Source organism: Nicotiana sylvestris, chromosome 8, assembly GCF_000393655.2.
Source record: "Nicotiana sylvestris chromosome 8, ASM39365v2, whole genome shotgun sequence".
Lineage (NCBI taxonomy): Eukaryota > Viridiplantae > Streptophyta > Magnoliopsida > Solanales > Solanaceae > Nicotiana > Nicotiana sylvestris.
This window is the reverse complement of record NC_091064.1, coordinates 110,895,026-110,914,309: the sequence shown is the minus strand read 5'-3', so window position 1 is coordinate 110,914,309 and position 19,284 is coordinate 110,895,026. Positions and strand designations below refer to the sequence as shown.

Below are 19,284 nucleotides of genomic sequence, written 5' to 3'. Positions count from 1 at the left end.
CCTCAGCGGACAGAACAAAATGATGAATACTGGTATTCGGAAAAGCAAAAGGCCAGTGTCATCACCAGCAATTGTCAGAAAAGAGAAGCACCGGAAGAAACACCATCCGACAAGAAAGCAAGACATCAAGAACAAGTTTGAAGATAGATAAGATCTTGTGATCCCTAGTCTAGTCTAGCATCTTGTTTTCTTTTTAGCACGGTGAAATAAGGAGACCGGTAGAGCAGTAGTAACAACATACAATAGCAGTAACAACAAATATTACAGTCACATGGTAGTCCCAGCTACCAAAACTTCCCGATCTACATTAACCTGATTCCCTTTTAGCCAGGGATATGTAGGAGACCTTTGAAGCAAAGGTTCGGTTAAATCTTTTTTCAAAAAATGCTTTACACGGAGTACTCCAACAGGGCAAAAATCACTCGTATCCGCTCACTTTATCTTTGCGTGAAAGCTCTTTGTGCTTTCGGACAAAGAGGGGCAGCTGTGAGCACGTGATTTTTGCTTCACGGAAATTACTCCAAAAGAAATCAAAAAATAAAACAAAATCCATCTGTGTACGATTTTTAGAATTTACGTGACATTTTGGTAATTATTTGGTCCGTAAAAGCTTGTCGTTGTTGTGATTGATATATATATATATATATATATGTATGTATAAATACATGTTGCATGCGCATTCAAGATTTAATTGTGCATTTTGGAGTCAATTAAACCATGTTTTATTTTAAAAGAAAGAAAATCACAAAAATAGGTATAGGCATCTTTCATTGTATGATTGTATTTTTAATTTGTGGGTTAATTGCTATGGGTGTCAGAAATGTGTGTAATTTTATTTATGATTTTTACAATTTATTTAGGATTTTGTTTTAATTTTGGTAATCAAAGGAAAGGGAAAAAGGGATGAAATACCAGGAAATTCGGTTTGGGCCAGGCATGAATTAAACAAACCAGGCCCAAACCCATTGCACTGACCCAGCCCAAGCCAGTCTTACAGAGACGCCTCCAAATGACGTCGTATTGGCGTCTCCAATCTGAGCCGTCCATCTCCATTGATCCAACGGCTCCAGGCTCTCCCCTATACCCGTTGACCTGACCCGATCCATTCCCATACCCAGTCTCACCCACCACTACGCCCAAACGACGTCGTCCCCCTTTAGTGAATAGATCCTGGCCATCGATCTCACCTGATCCAATGGCCAGGATCTAACCCCCCTAAGTCGTATATAAGCCTAACCCTGTTACCCCGCCCCCTATCGAAACACCCCCCTGTTTCATCGTCTCTCTCAGAGACGATCCCAAACACCCCCCCAAAACCTTAGTAGCCGCCATAGCTCCCCTTCAACGTAAACCCGATGGCAACAACGCCACCGGTCACCATAGCTACACCATTGAACCTACAAACCACCCTGAGCACGAATTCCTGGTCACTTAACTTCAAATCATCTCCAGGGTTCTCGAATCTTCGATCAAAGATTTGAGCCAAAACCCTAAATCACCTAATGAGTCCCAAATTCACACCAGTCACTCCCCTGACATCCCTTATACCCTAATCAACGTTGGTTTCGTTCGAATCTCCCTCATACCCTAATGAGTTCGGTTCAGGCCTGGGTCGTTTTTGATGCTTAAGCTTCCGAGGTAATTTTCTTTTCTTTCCTTCTATTCAGTATTAAGTGTATGTTATGAGATATCTATTCGCTTCGACTAATGTCGTCGAATAGTTAAGTTTCGTAAGCTCCCTGCTAAGTGTCCCGAAAATTGAAATAATTTGGTGGCCTGTTTAGTCTATATTGTTTGTCGATTGGTTGTTACATGTAATTGTTCGTATAGTCAATTTGAGTAACGTCGTCGAATAATTAAGTTTCATAAGTTCCATGTTTTGTCCGAAAACACATGAATCACCTGTGTGTTCTGTTTTAGCCTTCTTTTGTTGTCGACTGATTAGTATACGCTATAACTCGCAAAGTCGATTCGATACATATTGTCGTTTGTGTTTTACAGTCTTGAAAGGCAACAACTTGATTCATACTGTCTGATTCTGATTAAATAGTTGTCTAAATCCAGTGGTAAACTAATTATAGGTTGTAGTTTGTTAGTTGGTGAGGTTCGAATTAGGATTAAAATGGTTATAGCTGACAGACTCAACGATGTGAAGGGGGTGGGGTAAGGCAGTAATAATCAGCGACTTTAGGGTTAATTTGGGGTGTCAAAGACTGATAAATGCTTAGGATTAGTGGACTGTCGGTTGGTTAATGAAAAATACTATTAATCTAGTATTAGTGGGGTGCACAACACAAGAACATGGGTTTAAAATAAATAATCTAATAAAGCCCATGACTCTTGAATGAATCAATATGACAATCATGCTATAGTGGGGAACCAAATGACTTGCATCAAGAAGATACTTAGGCATGGGAAGTTGAAGGGTATGGGCAGGAGAGTCTGGATACGAGGCAGTCCTGTGAAGGTCTTTTGGACCTATAAATGAACTCATTTTTTTTACTGATGAGGGGTCGGCAATTGAGAGAGAAAAGCTGATAGTCTTAAAAGGCAAAAAGGGGGGGGGGGCTGGTCAGTTGTTTGGTTGGATATGGTTGGGTTTTTCAAGCTGTTTTGCTAAGTCCGATTGTTTGATTGTCAAGCTATTTTCTGTCAAGTCTGTTATCTAGTTGGGTTGTTACTATTTCAGTGGGGTATTCTGGTTTCCCTGCTGGGTTACTACTGTACTCTGGGTTTGTGTATGCTGCTGGACTGCTTCTGGTTTTATTGCTATTAAAGTTGTTATTGGTTGTTCGTTGAGCTACTGTTATTGTGGAACTGCTGTTGCTGTTTTGTTACTGCTGTGTTACTGCTGTCCGTTTGCTTGTTGCTGTTGTTATTACTGCCTTACTGCTGCCCAGCTGCTGTTGCTGATCTTCTTCCTCTTCTTGTTCTTGTTTCCAATCTCAGGTACACAACTGATACACTGTCAATGTAGGCTGAAAATTGAAACCTGAGTATAGAAATGAAGAGTTGAAGTGCCTCTTTCGAATTTGCTTTAGTTGTATATTGAATGTTAAGCTGTGTATAATAGTTCATGTATTCCATTAGAATCATGTCTGGGTTTGTTCGGATTTTGTTTCAATGGGTAATTGTCTGGCCATAGCTTTCAATATAATTAGAGTTTGTTTGACTCAGCATTTTGTCTAAAAGGCAAAAATCCGAAATAATGTAGATCTCATGTTGATTTCAGTTTCAAGTTGAAAGTATGTCTCCATAGCTTTAGTATTGCAATAGTTAGTTGACAAAGTCATTGACGGTTTGCTTCGAGTGTCATATAATCAGATAGGAACATAGTATGAATTCACGCCCTTAAATTTATAGAATCCGTAGGCTTGACATACTTGTGGCGCGATTCAAGAAATGTAGAAAGAATAAGAACCCTAACCCAATAGGTTATTCAAGTTAACAAGCAAGTTAAGTAACTTTCGTAACCATTAGTAATTAAGGTTGGCTTAGCTTCAAGTAGTTGAAAACAATTAGTCCTAACGGTTCATTTCGTCTAACAATGTGGGTTTAAATTAGTTATAAGATACTTTGTCCCTTTTGAATGCGTATTGTCTGTCAATTCCGTATTTAGTTATAATTTCAGCTTCAGTAGTATCGGCTTATAGAATGAGGCATGAAACAACTTCCTTTCGCGCAAAGTTTGATTGCAATTTTCTGGTTGTGTTTGCTTGAATCCGTGAAATAAATGATGGTCTTTTCAAGCATGTAAATAAAGTAGGACCTTTTCTTCTTCCATTTAGAGACGGACGAAAAAAAAATATAAAAAAAATATATATAGCTGCTTTAGGATATCCTTCTAGAATAACGAATGAGATGAGCCTCGCTAAACAAAACACATAAATTGAGGGGCCCTCGTTAAATGTATATATTAAAGTACTTAGTTTTCGGGACGGGCCGTTTAGCAAATTTCACGGCCTTCCCAGAATAATAACACGATAGTCTCTTTAGGCGCATGTTTCATAATTTACTCTCTTAAACTTGGGTTTGCATTTCATGCGACCCAAATCCAAATCCCAAAACATTGAATAAAAATGTGTTCCGGATTGCGGGTGCATTTCATGTGACGTAATCCAAAGACGTGTTTTAAACAATGTTCACATTCTTTTAAAATAATAATAATAAAGTGGTAAAAAGTTAAAATTGGCACATAAGTTCATATTTGTATAAAATCAGATAAACAAGCCGAATATGACAGTTGAGCGACCGTGCTAGAACCACGGAACTCGGGAATGCCTAACACCTTCTCCCGGGTTAACAGAATTCCTTATCCAAATTTCTGGTACGCAGACTGTAATAAAGAGTCATTCTTTTCCTTGATTCAGGATTAAATTGGTGGCTTGGGACACCCTAAATCTCCCAAGTGGAGACTCTGAAAATAAATAAACAAATCCCGTTCGATTGTCCTTTAATTGGAAAAACTCCCTCCGGACCCCGAAAGGGCGCGGGCCGAAAGGAGGTGTGACAATGCCCACCATGTTAATAACACATAACATAGTTTAATAAGCCTACATGGCACCACGAAATCCTAGGTTGCTTAGCGAAATTTTTCGGGGCCTTACAGTCTCTAGCCTCTTGTGTTATTGTGGAAGATGCAGAAGATGTGAAAGTTTCTGATATGAGTTTAAATTCATTTACACTCCGTCCCATTGAATGTAATATATCATTTATTTGATTTAGGACCAAATAACGAATGTTGTTTGTTTGTTTGGTATAATTGAGAAATCTTCAAACATGGATCTTTCAAATCGTTCCCATAATTATCTTGGATTAGCGGGGTTACAATATACTAATAGCATTGCAAATAAACGTCTTAGACTGTGTCATGACCCCAAAACCAACCCGGTCGTGATGGAACCTATCGTGAAACTAGGCCAACCGACACAACTCCCGAATTAACTATTTAATCAATAACAATCATTTTTAAGCCTTTAATTAATCAGATATCTCATAATGTAAGTCTAAATGAACAGTGCAGAATAAATACACAAGCCCGACATTGGGGTGTCACAAGTCACAAGCATCTACTAAGGTCTGAATACAACAAAGAGTCTAAAAATGTACTAAATATAGCCTAAGGAAGACAAGAGGAAGAAAAGCAGTGCTGCGAACGTCGGGTAGCTACCTCGCTAACTCCGATGACTCTGCCACTAAACAATCAGCACCCGCTATCAGATTTAGAAATGCCTAAATCTGCACACAAGGTGCAGGGAGTAATGTGAGTATGCTAACTCAATAAGTAATAAAAGTAAATGAAATCTGAGTAGTAAGAAAACACGTAAACCACGTCATAATACTACAACAAATGTAGATCTTTTTCAAAACAGTACACAAATCATTTACTTCGTAAATCAAGCTCAGTTTCAATAAAACTCTTTTAAAATAACTTTCAATGGTTTCAAACGAGTGATAAAACAGTGAGTATAAATGATAGAAAATGTAAACAGCCCCTCGAGCAAAACATGTACCATAAACCGCCCCTCTGGCATAATATGAACAGAACCAGCCCCTCGGGCTACCTCACAATCACTCGCAATTAGCCCCTCGGACATAACATGAATCAAGAATAGCCCCTCGGGCAACAACATGAAACAACAACAGCCCTTCGGGCGACATCATATCATTCACACTGGGTACCCGCGCTTACTGGGGGTGTACAGATGGTTTTCAAACAAAATGATATCAAACATTTTTCAACCTAATACGCGGTTTAACAGTCATACGGGACGGACTAAGTCACAATCCACAATGGTGCACGACCCCATGCTCATCATCTAGCGTGTGCATCACCTCAAAGTAGCACAATGATGTGAAATCCGGGGTTTCATACCCTCAGGGCAAACATTTACAATCATTATTTACCTCAAATCGGTCCAAACTATAGCTCACGATGTACTTTGCCTCTCAAATCAGCCTCCAAATGCTCCAAATCTAACCAATAGCAGTATATTATCATCAATATACTGAAAAGAACAAAGCCCAAGCGAAAATAATCAAATTAACTCAAAAATTCCGAAATTGGCTCAAACCCGGCCCCCGGGTCCACGTCTCGAAATCTGATAAAAATCACGAAAATGGAAAACCCATTCACTCACGAGTCTACCCATATCAAATTCACCAAAATCCGACATCTAATGGCCATCCAAATCCCCAAAATCAACTCTCCAAACCTTCCTTCATTTTCCCCAATGTTCACCCCAAATTCATAAATTAAATGATAAGAATCAAGGCATAATCATGAAATTTAACCAAATTTGAGTGAAGAACACTTACCCCAATCAATCCTCTGAAAATTCCTTCAAAAATCTCTTCAATCCGAGCTCCATAGCTCCAAAAATGCAAAAATGGTCAAAATCCTCGAAATAGAGTACTTTATAATCTGCCCAGGCATTTACTCTATGTTATCGCGGACAAACTAATGCGATAGAGAAGCACAAAATTTTCCAACCCTTCTTTTACCCTATGTGATCGCCGCCATTCCCCCGCGATCGCGTAGAACAAATTTTTCCAACAGCCTTCTCCAACTCTTCTGGACAACCTCTAGTATAATGGTTATATCTTTTTGTACAAAACTCCAAATTACAATTGGTTTCATTTTTTAAAAACTAGACATTAAGGGCTACAACTTTCACTTTGGATCATCTTCAAATTCCTTATAGATTGTGAGATATAAGCTTCCAAAATCGGGTCAGTGCAGCAGAGATTTTACTCTATGCGATCGCGGGAAGACTTACGCGATCGCATAGCACAACTCCATTTTTCCAAATTTTCTCTATGCTAACACGGTCAGATCTATGCTAACGCATTGTACACCTCTGAAGCCAAAAACCAGCAACTAAAAATGGCCTACAAATGGTCGGAAACCACCTCAAAACTCACCCGAGGCCTCGGGACCTCAACCAAACATGCCAACACATCTCATATCATCATTAAAACTTGTTCCAACCTCCAGAACACTCAAAACAACATCAAAACATCAAATCAACCACGGATTCAAGCCAAAGAACTCCAAAAACTTCCAAATTTCGCTTTCGATCAAAAAGTCTATCAAACCTCGTCCGAATGACCTGAAATTTTGCACACATGTCACAAATGACACAAAGGACCTACTCCAACTTCCAGAATTCCATTCTTACCCCTATATCAAAATCTCACCTATCAACCAGAAAATGCCAAAATTCCAATTCGCCAATTCAAGCCTAAACCTTCCACGGATCTCCAAAATACATTTCGATCACGCTCCTAAGTCCCAAATCACCTTACAGAGCTAACCAAATCATAAAAATTTCAATCCGAGATCATATACTAACAAGTCAAAATTTGGTCAAACATTTAAGATTTTAAGCTTCAAACTGAGAACTGTTCTTCCAAATTCATTTCGATTACCCTGAAAATTAAAACCGACAATTTACATAAGTTATAATACATCATACGAGACTAGTCATGCCTGAGAACTGTCGAGCGAAGTGCAAAAGCTCAAAACAACCAGTCGGGTCGTTACATCCTCCCTCACTTAAACATACGTTCGTCCTCGAATGTCCCTAGAGTTGTTCCGAAAACCATCAAATCGATGTGATACCTTCCCATGCACATACCCGGGGGTGATCCCATATAACCCTACCTCATATAGGTCCGATAACACAATGTGACCGAAATTTTGCAATCCAACCTAGCCCAAAAACCTTAGAACCACATTTCCACTTCTGAAATCATCTACAAGATTAGAATCTCACATTTATGCTCTGAATAAGCCTGAACAAGATGTAATAACCCATACCTGCAACCTCAGGTGCAATTACATGATATACCACATAACTCAAACACTTGTAGCGATAACTTCTAATCACAGCAGTTGCTAAAAACATTCGAATTTCGATAATAAGCCTTTTATCAAATAAAGCCTCATTCTAACACTTTCGTATACTGCCAATGATAAATGAAACACGTAGAAAGTAATAACCATTTCTCAGATTAACCATTCGTAAAGCCACTTCTCTTTTGGCAAGGACCATGGTAATTTCTAAGCCGAACATCGATATTATCCTTCCAACATGCTGAAATTGAATCCGTTTGTATTCATTATAGATCCCAATGATCTCATCTAATCCAACACAACTACTCTGGTGACATTACACATAAATACAAACTAAATCCACAACTCGTGCAATCCGCGCACCAATAAGCAACAATCCGAACATACTCAAATCATGAAAATGACTCAAATGAGAGAGTTGTACCGCAAGCTCACCAGTATCACCACAACACAATACTGGAAACCCATCACACATCGTAGAAACAGAACATACGAATCTAACCCAAAGGGTCATAACTTCACTGCAATACGCGATCCTATCCAAACACTGGTCCACATGAAACACCTCAAGTCACTATGCTTAAAATCGACAACTGCGCACAGTTTGATGTCTAGAACCAAAGCAAATCATCATAACCACGGTGAACCAATTGACATAACATTACACAAACCAAAGGGACTCAACCGATACGCCATCCGCCGAGCAATACCCAATACTCTTCCCGCTCGAATTCCAGTGAGAGACCCCAATAAAACCGCACCACATGTGCCAACGCCTCACAACATGGAAATGTAACTCATAGATCTCCCCAGATCACTAATAATCTCAATAATAATCAAATCAACACATCCCTCGACAATACAACTCGGAGTCAACCAAGCCGACTTGATGTAGAACACACATCCATATTGGCCTACCAATGAACCCCTTATCAAGGAGTTCCTAAAGCTGCTCCATCAACTCCTTTAAATTTACCGGGGCCATACGATACGGTGCCCGGCACCAAATCAATATCAAAATTAACACCCCTGTCCGATGACATGCCGACAGCAGGAAACACATCCGGAAAATCCCTCACCATAGGAACTGAATCAATGGTAGGAGTCTCTATACTGACATCCATCACAAAGGCCAAATAAGAAAGATAACCCTTCCCAGCCATCCGCTGGGTCTTCAAAAATGGAACCACCCTACTGGGAACATAATCCATCGAACCTCTCCACTCAATCCGTGGCATTCCCAGCATAGCCAATGTTGCCGTCTTAGCGTAATAGTCCAGAATAGCATGACATGGAAACAACCAGTCCATACCCAATATCACACCAAAATCTAGCTTACTAAGCAACAAGGATCCACTCGGGTCTCTAAACCTCCAATAGTTACCACACTAGACCGATATACGCGGCCCACAACCACAACCTAACCTGTTTATGAGAACTCCAAGTGTCCAAGTCCATAAAGCACATGAATCACCATATCTGATCCCAATTTCACCGCCCGAATATACAACACACCTCTAATACCCAATATCCCATGAGAGGTACTCCTATAATTCTTCTGTGCTACCAAGAAAACTCGAATATCAGTAGTCGATCCAACAAGAGAGTGTCGCAATAATAATGAAGTATCCTCAACTCAAACACATCGCCCTTTCTAAAATGTATACCCTCATCAAGCCACACCAATCAGTGATCTCATTTATCTAGTCATCTGAACTGTCCATGCTACCTAAGAATTTGTGACCTTCCTTTCAAAACTGAACCGTGACCTTACACATGCAAATCTCAATCCTACACAACACACCACATATACCATACCATCCTAGGATAAACATGAGAACTTCATATCCTTCCGAGCCACAAGTAACTTCGTTCTCACTAGCCAAGAACTTTCCATTAATCCCATCTGGAAGAAAATCACTACACATCCCATGCTCCTAAAAAATGTACATCTCTAACCGTGGTAGAAACCATCAAGAACTCAACGAATTCCATTTGCACAAAACTAAACCGTCAGTACTGAATCCTTCTAACTCAACCAAGCTGTAAGGCCCCGTGAATTTCCAGAGAAGTGCGATTTTGCAGTCAAGAATGCGGTCGCATATCAGGTAACCGGACCGCATAGAGGGAATAGTCACCACAAAGTGAATCACTGTGTTAGTCAAATTTGAGGTTAAATATGCGGTCCATTATGCGATCGCATAATCGATATGCGGACCGCATAGTCGTCGCATAATTTCCTTATGGTTTTGTAAGGAGTAGTTCTGGGGCGCATTATGCGACCGCAGAACGGGTATGCGGACCGCATTTATAACGCATACCCAGACAGAATACTCAAATTTTGGGAGCACTTTTGCGGTCCATTCTGCGGGCCGCATTTCCACTTTGCGATCGCAAATGCGATCGCAGACCTGACTCGGGGCTCCAATTTTCTAAATTTTAAACTCGACCCCTTATCGATATATTCGGTGTTATAACTCATTTTAGGCATATTTCCTGATGCTTTTAGAGAGAGAGAGAGAGAGAGAGAGAGGGGGGTCTTAGAGAGGGAAGTGCTTCCCATCAAATTACTCCGTGAAACCTTGCCAAATATTTGAATATAATCAAGTGAGGTCACCTAAATCTTCATCCCAAGAGGTAAGACTTCATTACCTCAGCTCTTATTCCTATGCTTAGCAATAAGGGATCACCAGTGAAGTACTTCATGGGTATAAGAATGAATTTCTTGCATGCATATCACACTATAGAATATTGGGAGGTAGTGAACTAAAAACAAAGCAATTGGGGTATAAAGTGATAGAAATTTCTCTCAAAGGGGCCTAAGATCACAATGCACTTAGTATGCTCAAAACAATCTAGAAGCTCAATCTCGTCACTAATTCTCGGTTTAATTTGTAATTCTTACACAATATATTGAAGTGCTAAAAGTTCCGGAATTTTGTAAGGAATAAGGAAAGCTTTATTGAGGTATGTATGGATAAAACCCCATCTTTTAAAAAATGAGCTTCATCGTTGGTTGTGCGAGTATGATAATATTAAATTGAACTGTTGTATTGATTGATATTTCACTTGACTTGGTGTTGAAACCTTAATGGCGTGGAAACTGAGTCTCAAATTGATCAACGTGCTATTCTTGATAATTTGAAAAGATGCAAGGGCTATGAACCATGTATCGAAATGCTTAGACCTTAGATTGAAATTGAAGTGCGTTGTTGTGCCATTTACATGAAGTCTCATCTATGCCTACAACCTTATTTGCTCTTGTGTGCCATACTCTCTTGAATTACAAACCTAATGCTGAAAATGGGAACATTGTGGAATGTGAAAATTATGGCTCCAAGTGACGGTAAACTAATACACGTGTAACCAAATATTGGAGTGAGATGAATAATGGAAAATGGTAACGCCTCGGTAAGGCGGCCTAGCCGATCGGGCCGTGATCGGACGCCATAACATATACATATGGCGGTTATGCATTGATGATTGAAACTAGAAAGTGTGAATAGAATATTGGTAACGTCTCCGGGAGACGGCCTAGCCGATCGAGTCGAGATCGGACTTCGCTGAAGATAGCGGTGGTAATGTGAACGATGTGGAAAAGTATGAAATGCCCAACTAAAGGCTATGGAAACATGATGTGAAGGTTGTGTAATTCTTTCATGTTGATAATGTTGTGATCGTTTAAAGCTTTGAAGTGATACATGTGATTTCCTTATTTGTGTATGAAAGTTCTTTATAATTTGATGGTGTTTAGGTATACATACTAGTGCTATTCCATGGTACTAACGTCCCTTTTTCCGGGGGTGCTACATTCTTTTTAAATGAATGTAGGTGGCTCTATAGAGGATAGTGCTGGTCGTGTGTAGCGAAGCATCCCTCTTCTAAAGATCTTGGTGAGCCCCTTTCTCCTTCAAGGGGCTATATTGTATATCTTTGTATTGTGGACTTTCACTTTTGAGGTATAGCCGGGGCCTTGTTGCCAGCATTGTCAAACTCATCTTTTGTATCCTAGAGGCTCCGTAGACAAATGTGTGGGTTATGCATGGGGGTTGGATGGGTCTACGAACCATGTTGTAATTCTAAACTTATGTTGCCTATAAATTGTAACTCTATGAGGATCTTGGAAACTAACTCATCTACGGTTTAATGTGGTGTTTAAAATGAACTATCAATGTAGAATGTGTTGTCTTTCCCCGTCTAAATGGATAAACAAAAGTATGGTTTCTTTATTCATATCGAGGTGGGTAGGAAGTGTATGGTAAGGCTTGCTCAGTTGGGTTCACTCGATTGAGCGCCGGTCGCGGCTCCCGAGGTTGGTCATGACAAACTTGGTATCAGAGCCAAGTTTTGAAGTGTCCTAGGATGTCTCGGAGCCGTGTCTAGTAGAGTCCTTCTTATCGGTGTGTAGTCGACCACATCTATAAGTTGGAGGCTACTTTGGCATTTAGGAATAACACCCTTCTTTGATGTTCTGGATCGTGTGGTGAAACTGTCCCTCTCTAATTAGTGCAATGTTCTATCTTTCAGTAAATGGCACCTAAAAAGAAAGCGAGAATTGGCCAAGGAGCCAATGCCACCTCAGGAGTGGCTGATGATTCACTACTTGATACTGTGGATGAGGGTAGCCGCCCTGCTATCGCTCTGCCTGATTCTTCTACTCCAGAGCAGACTACCCCAATTCCCACACCCGTGGAGGGTACCACTATCCCTCCCATTGATACTCCTGTCCCGCCTCTAGCTCCAGCTTCCGGTTCTGGTATTTTGAATGGGGATTTTAGGGGATCTATTTAGATGTTGGCCCAGCTAGTGGCCTCCCAAGCCCAGAGGTCGAATGTTGCGCCTAGTTCATCCAGCTAGCAAGGGGATTATACTAGTTCCAGAGTGAATAGATTTCTTCAGTTTGACCCTCTGGTGTTTACAGGTGCCAATCCAGAAGAAGACCATCAGGATTTTATTGATGAGATGCACAAGACCCTCAGGGTTATGCGTGCAACTGAGACAGAAGGAGTAGAGTTGGCTGCCTACTGCTTGAAAGGGGTGGCCTATTCATGGTTTGAGTTGTGGGAGGATTCCCGAGAGGAGGGGCACCCTATGGCGAGGTGGAGCGAGTTTGTTGATGCCTTTATTGACCATTTCCTGCCCGTTGAGACAAGGGCAGCCCATGCGACAGAGTTTGAAAATTTGAGGCAAGGTAACAGAAGTGTGTGGGAGTACCACATGGAGTTTGGTCGTTTGTCCAAGTATATCATTCATATGTTGCCCAGAATGGAGGCTACGGTGCGCCGGTTTGTTCAGGGCCTTAATTCTTTGACCATTAATGAGGCTTCTATGACTGCATTGAATTCCGTCATGAATTATGGGAAGATGGTAGCATTTTCTCAGGCCACAGAGAACCATAAATTAAAGAACAGAATGGAGAGAGAGGGTAGCAGCAAGGCCCGGTCAGGGCAGCAGGGATCCCATCAGCAGGGTCGGTCAGGAGAGAGGTTCCAACAATAGCAGAGGTCCCCGTGCCCCAGGTGCGGGAAGATGCACTCAGGGACTTGCTATCTAGAGTTACCTATATGCTATGGATGTGGGATGAGGGGTCATATTTAGAGACATAGTCGTGCATCCCGCCAAGGAGCGGGTAGGGGCACAACTTAGTTATCCAGCCAGGCAGCTGCTACATCTTCAGCCCCTTCCCCAGCTCGAGGTACCCCAGCACCCACAAGGTGTGGTGCAGCTAGGGGTGGTGCACAGAGTTCAGGAGGACCCAGTCGATTTTATGCTATGAGTGGTCGCCAGACTACAAAGGCTTCTCCAGATGTTGTTACAGGTATTCTGACTGTCCAATCTCATGATGTGTATGCACTTATTAACCTTGGGTCCACCTTGTCGTATGTTACCCCTTTTGTTGCTATCGGATTTGGGATAGAGCCAGATCAACTTTATGAGCCCTTTTTGGTGTCTACCCCAGTTAGTGAGTCTATTACAGTTGCTCGGGTTTATAGGGGATGTGTTGTTACGGTACGGGGTAGGGATACCGCGACCGATCTTATTGAGTTAGGGATGGTCGACTTTGATGTAATAATGGGAATGGATTGGCTTTATTCATGCTTTACCAAACTTGATTGTCGGACTAGAACCATTATGCTTGAATTTCCTAATGAGCCCGTAATTGAATGGAAGGAAGATAATGTAGTGCATAGAGGTCGGTTTATTTCCTACCTTAAGGCCACGAAGATGATCAAGAAGGGGTGTATCTATCATCTTGTTCGGGTCACATACACCAATGCCGAGGCGCTTAGCCTTGAGTCTGTACCAGTTATGAATTAATTTCCGGACGTCTTTCCAGATGAACTCCCTAGGATTCCACCGGACAGGGAATTGATTTTGGGATCGATGTGATACCAGACACGTAACCTATATCAATTCCACCTTACAGAATGGCACCGGCAGAATTGAAAGAGCTAAAGAAACAATTGAAGGATTTGCTAGAGAAAGGTTTTATCTGGCTGAGTGTGTCGCCATGGGGCGCACCGGTCTTGTTTGTAAGAAAGAAAGATGGATCGCTGTGGATGTGTATTGACTACCGGCAACTCAACAAGGTCACAATCAAAAACAAATATCCTCTGCTAAGAATAGATGACTTATTTGATCAATTGCAAGGTGCCACATGTTTCTCAAAGATTGACTTGCGGTCCGGGTACTATCAATTGAAGATAAGGGAGCAGGATATTCCAAAAATAGCCTTCAGAACTCGGTATGGGCACTTTGAAATTTATGGTAATATCATTTGGGCTAACAAATGCCCCGGCAACTTTCATGGATCTTATGAATCGAGTCTTCAAGCCCTTTCTAGACTCCTTTGTGATAGTGTTTATTGATGATATCCTTGGGTATTCCCGAAGTCGAGAGGACCGTGCTGCCCATCTCAGGGCAGTTTTGCAGACTCTTCAACAACATCAATTGTATGCAAAAATTTTGAAATGTGAATTCTAGCTTGAATCTGTCGCGTTCTTGGGCCATGTCATTTCCAGGGAAGGAATTCTGGTTGATCCTCAAAAGATTGCAGCAGTGAAGAATTGGCCTAGACCTACCACTCCAATTGAGATTCGCAGTTTCTTAGGCTTGGCTGGATACTACAGGAGGTTTGTGGAGGGGTTTTCTACTCTTGCCACTCCATTGACTAAATTGACATAAAAAGCAGTTAAATTCCAGTGGTACAATGCTTGTGAAAAGAGTTTCCTAGAATTGAAGTCAAGATTGACAACAACACTGGTGTTAGCCCTGCCAGAGGGTACAGAGGGGTTTGTAGTGTATTGCGATGCTTTGAGAGTCGGGCATCGGTGTGTGTTAATGCAATATGGCAAGGATATAGCCTATGCTTCTGGGAAACTCAAGAATCATGAGAAGAACTATCCAACCCATGACTTAGAGCTAGCAGCAGTGGTGTTTGCGCTAAAGATTTGGCGACATTATTTGTATGGGGTCCATGTGGATGTATTTACGGATCATAAGAGCCTTCAATATATTTTCAAGTAGAAAGAGTTGAATCTGAGGCAAAGAAGATGACTAGAGTTACTCAAGGACTATGACATTGATATTCTCTATCACCCGGGAAAGGCTAATGTTGTGGCAAATGCCCTTAGTCGAAAATCCATGGGAAGTTTAGCTCATTTGGAGGCCCATCAGAGGCCGTTGGCCAGGGAGGTTCAGTAGTTGGCTAGTTTGGGAGTTCGCCTTGCGGACTCTAATGAAGGAGGGGTGATTGTGCAGAATAGGGTTGAATCATCGCTTGTGGCAGAGGTGAAAGAGAAGCAATTCATGGATCCGTTGTTAGAACAAATGAAAGAGGGGATTCTCAAACACAAAACCACAGCTTTTTCCTTTGGCATGAATGATGGTACCCTACGGTACCAAGACTGCCTATGTGTTCCTGATATCGACGGTCTTCGGGAAAGGATCATGGCAGAAGCTCACACTTCCAAGTATTCCGTGCACCCAGGTTCCACGAAAATGTATCATGATCTCAAGGAAATTTATTGGTGGAATAACATGAAGAAAGATGTCGCGGACTTTGTGGAAAAATGTCCGAATTGTCAGCAAGTAAAGGCCGAACACCAAAGGCCCGGTGGATTGGCTCAAAGCATAGAAATTCCAATGTGGAAATGGGAGATGATCAACATGGATTTTGTGGTAGGGTTACCATGCACTCCGCGCAAGTTCGACTCAATTTGGGTGATTGTTGATCGACTCACAAAGTCACTTCTTGCCAGTCAAATCTACCGACATAGCGGAATGGTATGCTCAATTGTATATCAAAAAAATAGTCAGGTTACATGGCACTCCAGTCTCAATCATTTCATATAGAGGGGCTCAGTTCACAGCCAACTTTTGGAAGAAGTTTTAGCAAGGTTTGGGTACGTAGGTAAATCTTAGCATAACTTTTCATCTACAAACCGATGGTCAAGCAGAGCGGACTATTCAGACGCTTGAAGACATGTTGCGCTCTTGTACTCTTGATTTCATGGGTAGTTGGGATGACCATTTACCCGTCATAGAAATTTCTTACAACAACAACTTCCATGCTAGTATCCAGATGGCACCATTCGAAGCACTGTATGGTAGGAGATGTAGGTCTCCCATTGGGTGGTTCGAGGTTGGAGAAGCGGAATTAATAGGGCTGGACCTCGTGCATCAGGCCATGGAGAAAGTCAAGATTATTAAGGAGAGATTGAAAACTGCTCAAAGTCGCCAAAAATCCTATTCGGATGTGCATCGCAGAGATTTAGAGTTCAAATAAGATGATTGGATATTTCTGAAGGTTTCCCCTATGAAGGGCATCATGCGGTTTGGAAAGAAGAGAAACTTGAGTCCGAGGTATGTCGGACCGTACAGAATCATTCAGAGGATTGGTCAGGTGGCATACAAGCTCGAGCTGCCACCCGAGATGTCAATGGTACACCCGGTCTTTCATGTGTCCATGTTGAGAAAGGTAGTGGGAGATCCGTCCTCTATTGTGTCAGTTGAGACTATTGAGGTTAATGAAGAGCTGTCATATGAAGAAGTTCCAATTGCCATTCTTGATAGGCAAGTTCGGAAATTGAGGAATAAGGACATTGCATCCATGAAAGTGTTATGGCGAAACCAGCAAGTTGAGGAAGCCACTTGGGAAGCCGAGGATGAGATGAAAAAGAAGTACCACATTTGTTCGAATAGTCATGTAATAGCTTTTATGCACTTAGCTACTATGAACTCTTATCTTCTGATTTGATCTATGTAAAGCTGCCCTGTTTTTGTTATATATATACATGTCGCCAATGCGGCCATGGTTAGTATTGTACGAGTTATGTCATATCTTATGTCCATGGAATGTGTACCCGCTATTAGGATATGTTTCTGGGGCTCTCTAATAGGTGGATAGGCCTAAATACAAAAGAAACTCTGGCGAAATTTTAGGAAATATAGGGAGTTAGCTAAATTTGGGGACTGGCAGCATGATTCAGGTTATAAAGAACAGAAGATTGCACTAAGACTGTTAATAAGTGAACCTTGATTCTCATTCGAGGACAAATGATCTTAAGTGGGGGAGGATGTAAGACCCCGTGAATTTCCTACTCAGAACCCCGAAATCCGTGGTGCCAAGTTAGGAACATGTGTTAGGATTCATAAAAGTCAAGAAATGTGTTCGAACCCCTTTGTATTGAACAGTGCATTAAAAAGTCAAGAAATAATGTTTTCCAGAAAAGTGCGATTTTGCGGCCGAGAATGCGGTCGCATATCAGGTATGGGGACCGTATAGAGGGCATAGTCACCGCAAAGTGAGTCAGTGTGTTAGTAAAATTTTAGGTTAAATATATGGTCCATTATGCGATCGCATAACCGATATGCGGACCGCATAGTCATCGCATAATTTCCTTGGGATTTTGTAAGGAGCAGTTCTGCGATGCATTATGCGACCGTAGAATGGGTATGTGGACCGCATTTATGCCGCATACCCAGACAGAATGTTCAGATTTTGGGAGCACTTTTGCGGTCCATTCTGCGGACCGCATTTCCACTTTGCGATCGCAGACCTGACTCGGGGCTCCAATTTTCTAAATTTTAAACCCGACCCCTTATCGATATATTCGGTGTTATAACTCATTTTGAGCATATTTCCTGATGATTTTAGAGAGAGAGAGAGAGGATCTTAGAGAAGGAAGTGCTTCCCATCAAATTACTCTATGAAACCTTTCCAAATCTTTGAAGATAATCAAGTGAGGGCACCTAAATCTTCATCCCAAGAGGTAAGACTTCATTAACCCAGCTCTTATTCCTATGCTTAGCAATAAGGGATCACTAGTGAAGTAATTCATTGGTATAAGAATGAATTTCTTGCATGCATATCACACCATAGAATATTGGGAGGTAGTGAACTAAAAAGAAAGCAATTGGGGTATAAAATGATAGAAATTTCTCTCAAAAGGGCCTAAGATCACAATGCACCTTTAGTGTTTGATAGTATGCTCAAAAAAAGCTAGAATCTCAATATCGTCTCTAATTCTCGGTTTAATTTGTAATTCTTACACAATAGATCGAAGTGCTAAAAGTTCCGGAATTTTGTAAGGAATAAGGAAAGCTTTATTGAGGTATGTATGGCTAAAACCCCGTCTTTTAGAAATTGAGCTTCATCGTTGGTTGTGTGAGTACGGTAAGATTAAATTGAATTGTTGTATTGATTGCAATTTCACTTGACTTGGTGTTGCAACCTTATATGCGTGGAAACTGTGTCTCAAATTGATCAATGTGCTATTCTTGATAATTTGAAAAGGTGCAAGGACTATAAATCATGTATCGAAATGCTTAGACCTTATATTGCAATTGAAGTGTGTTGTTGTGCTATTTACATGAAGTCTCATCTACGCCTACAACCTTATTTGCTCTTGTGTGCCATACTCTCTTGAATTACAAACCTAATGTTGAAAATGGGAATAATGTGAAACGTGAATTGTGGCCCCAAGTGTCGGTAAAATAATACATGTGTAACCAAAGATTGGAGTGAGATGAATAATGGAAAATGGTAACGCCTCGGTAAGGTGGCCTAGTTGATCGGGCCGTGATCGGACTCCATGATATATACACATGGCGGTTATGCATTGAAGATTGAAACTGGAAAGTGTGAATAGAATATTAGTAACGTCTCTGGGAGACGGCCTAGCCGATCGGGTCGAGATCAGACTCCGCTCAAGATAGCGGTGATAATGTGAACGATGTGGAATAGTATGAAATGTCCAACTAAAGGCTATGGAAACATGATGTGAAGATTGTGTAATTCTTTCATGTTGATAATGTTGTGATCATTTAAAGCTTTGGAGTGATACCTGTGATTTCCTTATTTGTGTATGAAAGTTCTTTCTAATTTGATGGTGTTTAGTTATACATACTAGTACTATTCCATG

The 19,284-nt window shown here is 41.2% G+C and overlaps 1 long non-coding RNA gene across 3 annotated transcripts in view; it reads right to left on the bottom strand.

Annotated features, from left to right (window-relative positions):
- Nucleotides 1-4,980: 4,980 nt before the first annotated feature.
- The window catches only part of LOC104238966 (uncharacterized), a 34,581-nt gene continuing 20,277 nt past the window's right edge, over nucleotides 4,981-19,284 (bottom strand). For 2 of the 3 annotated variants that reach the window (XR_011401568.1, XR_011401569.1), the window contains one exon: nucleotides 4,981-5,238. This is a non-coding gene — a long non-coding RNA (uncharacterized lncRNA). The remainder of the gene's footprint in view (nucleotides 5,239-19,284) is intronic. The other variant, XR_011401570.1, reaches the window with a different exon arrangement.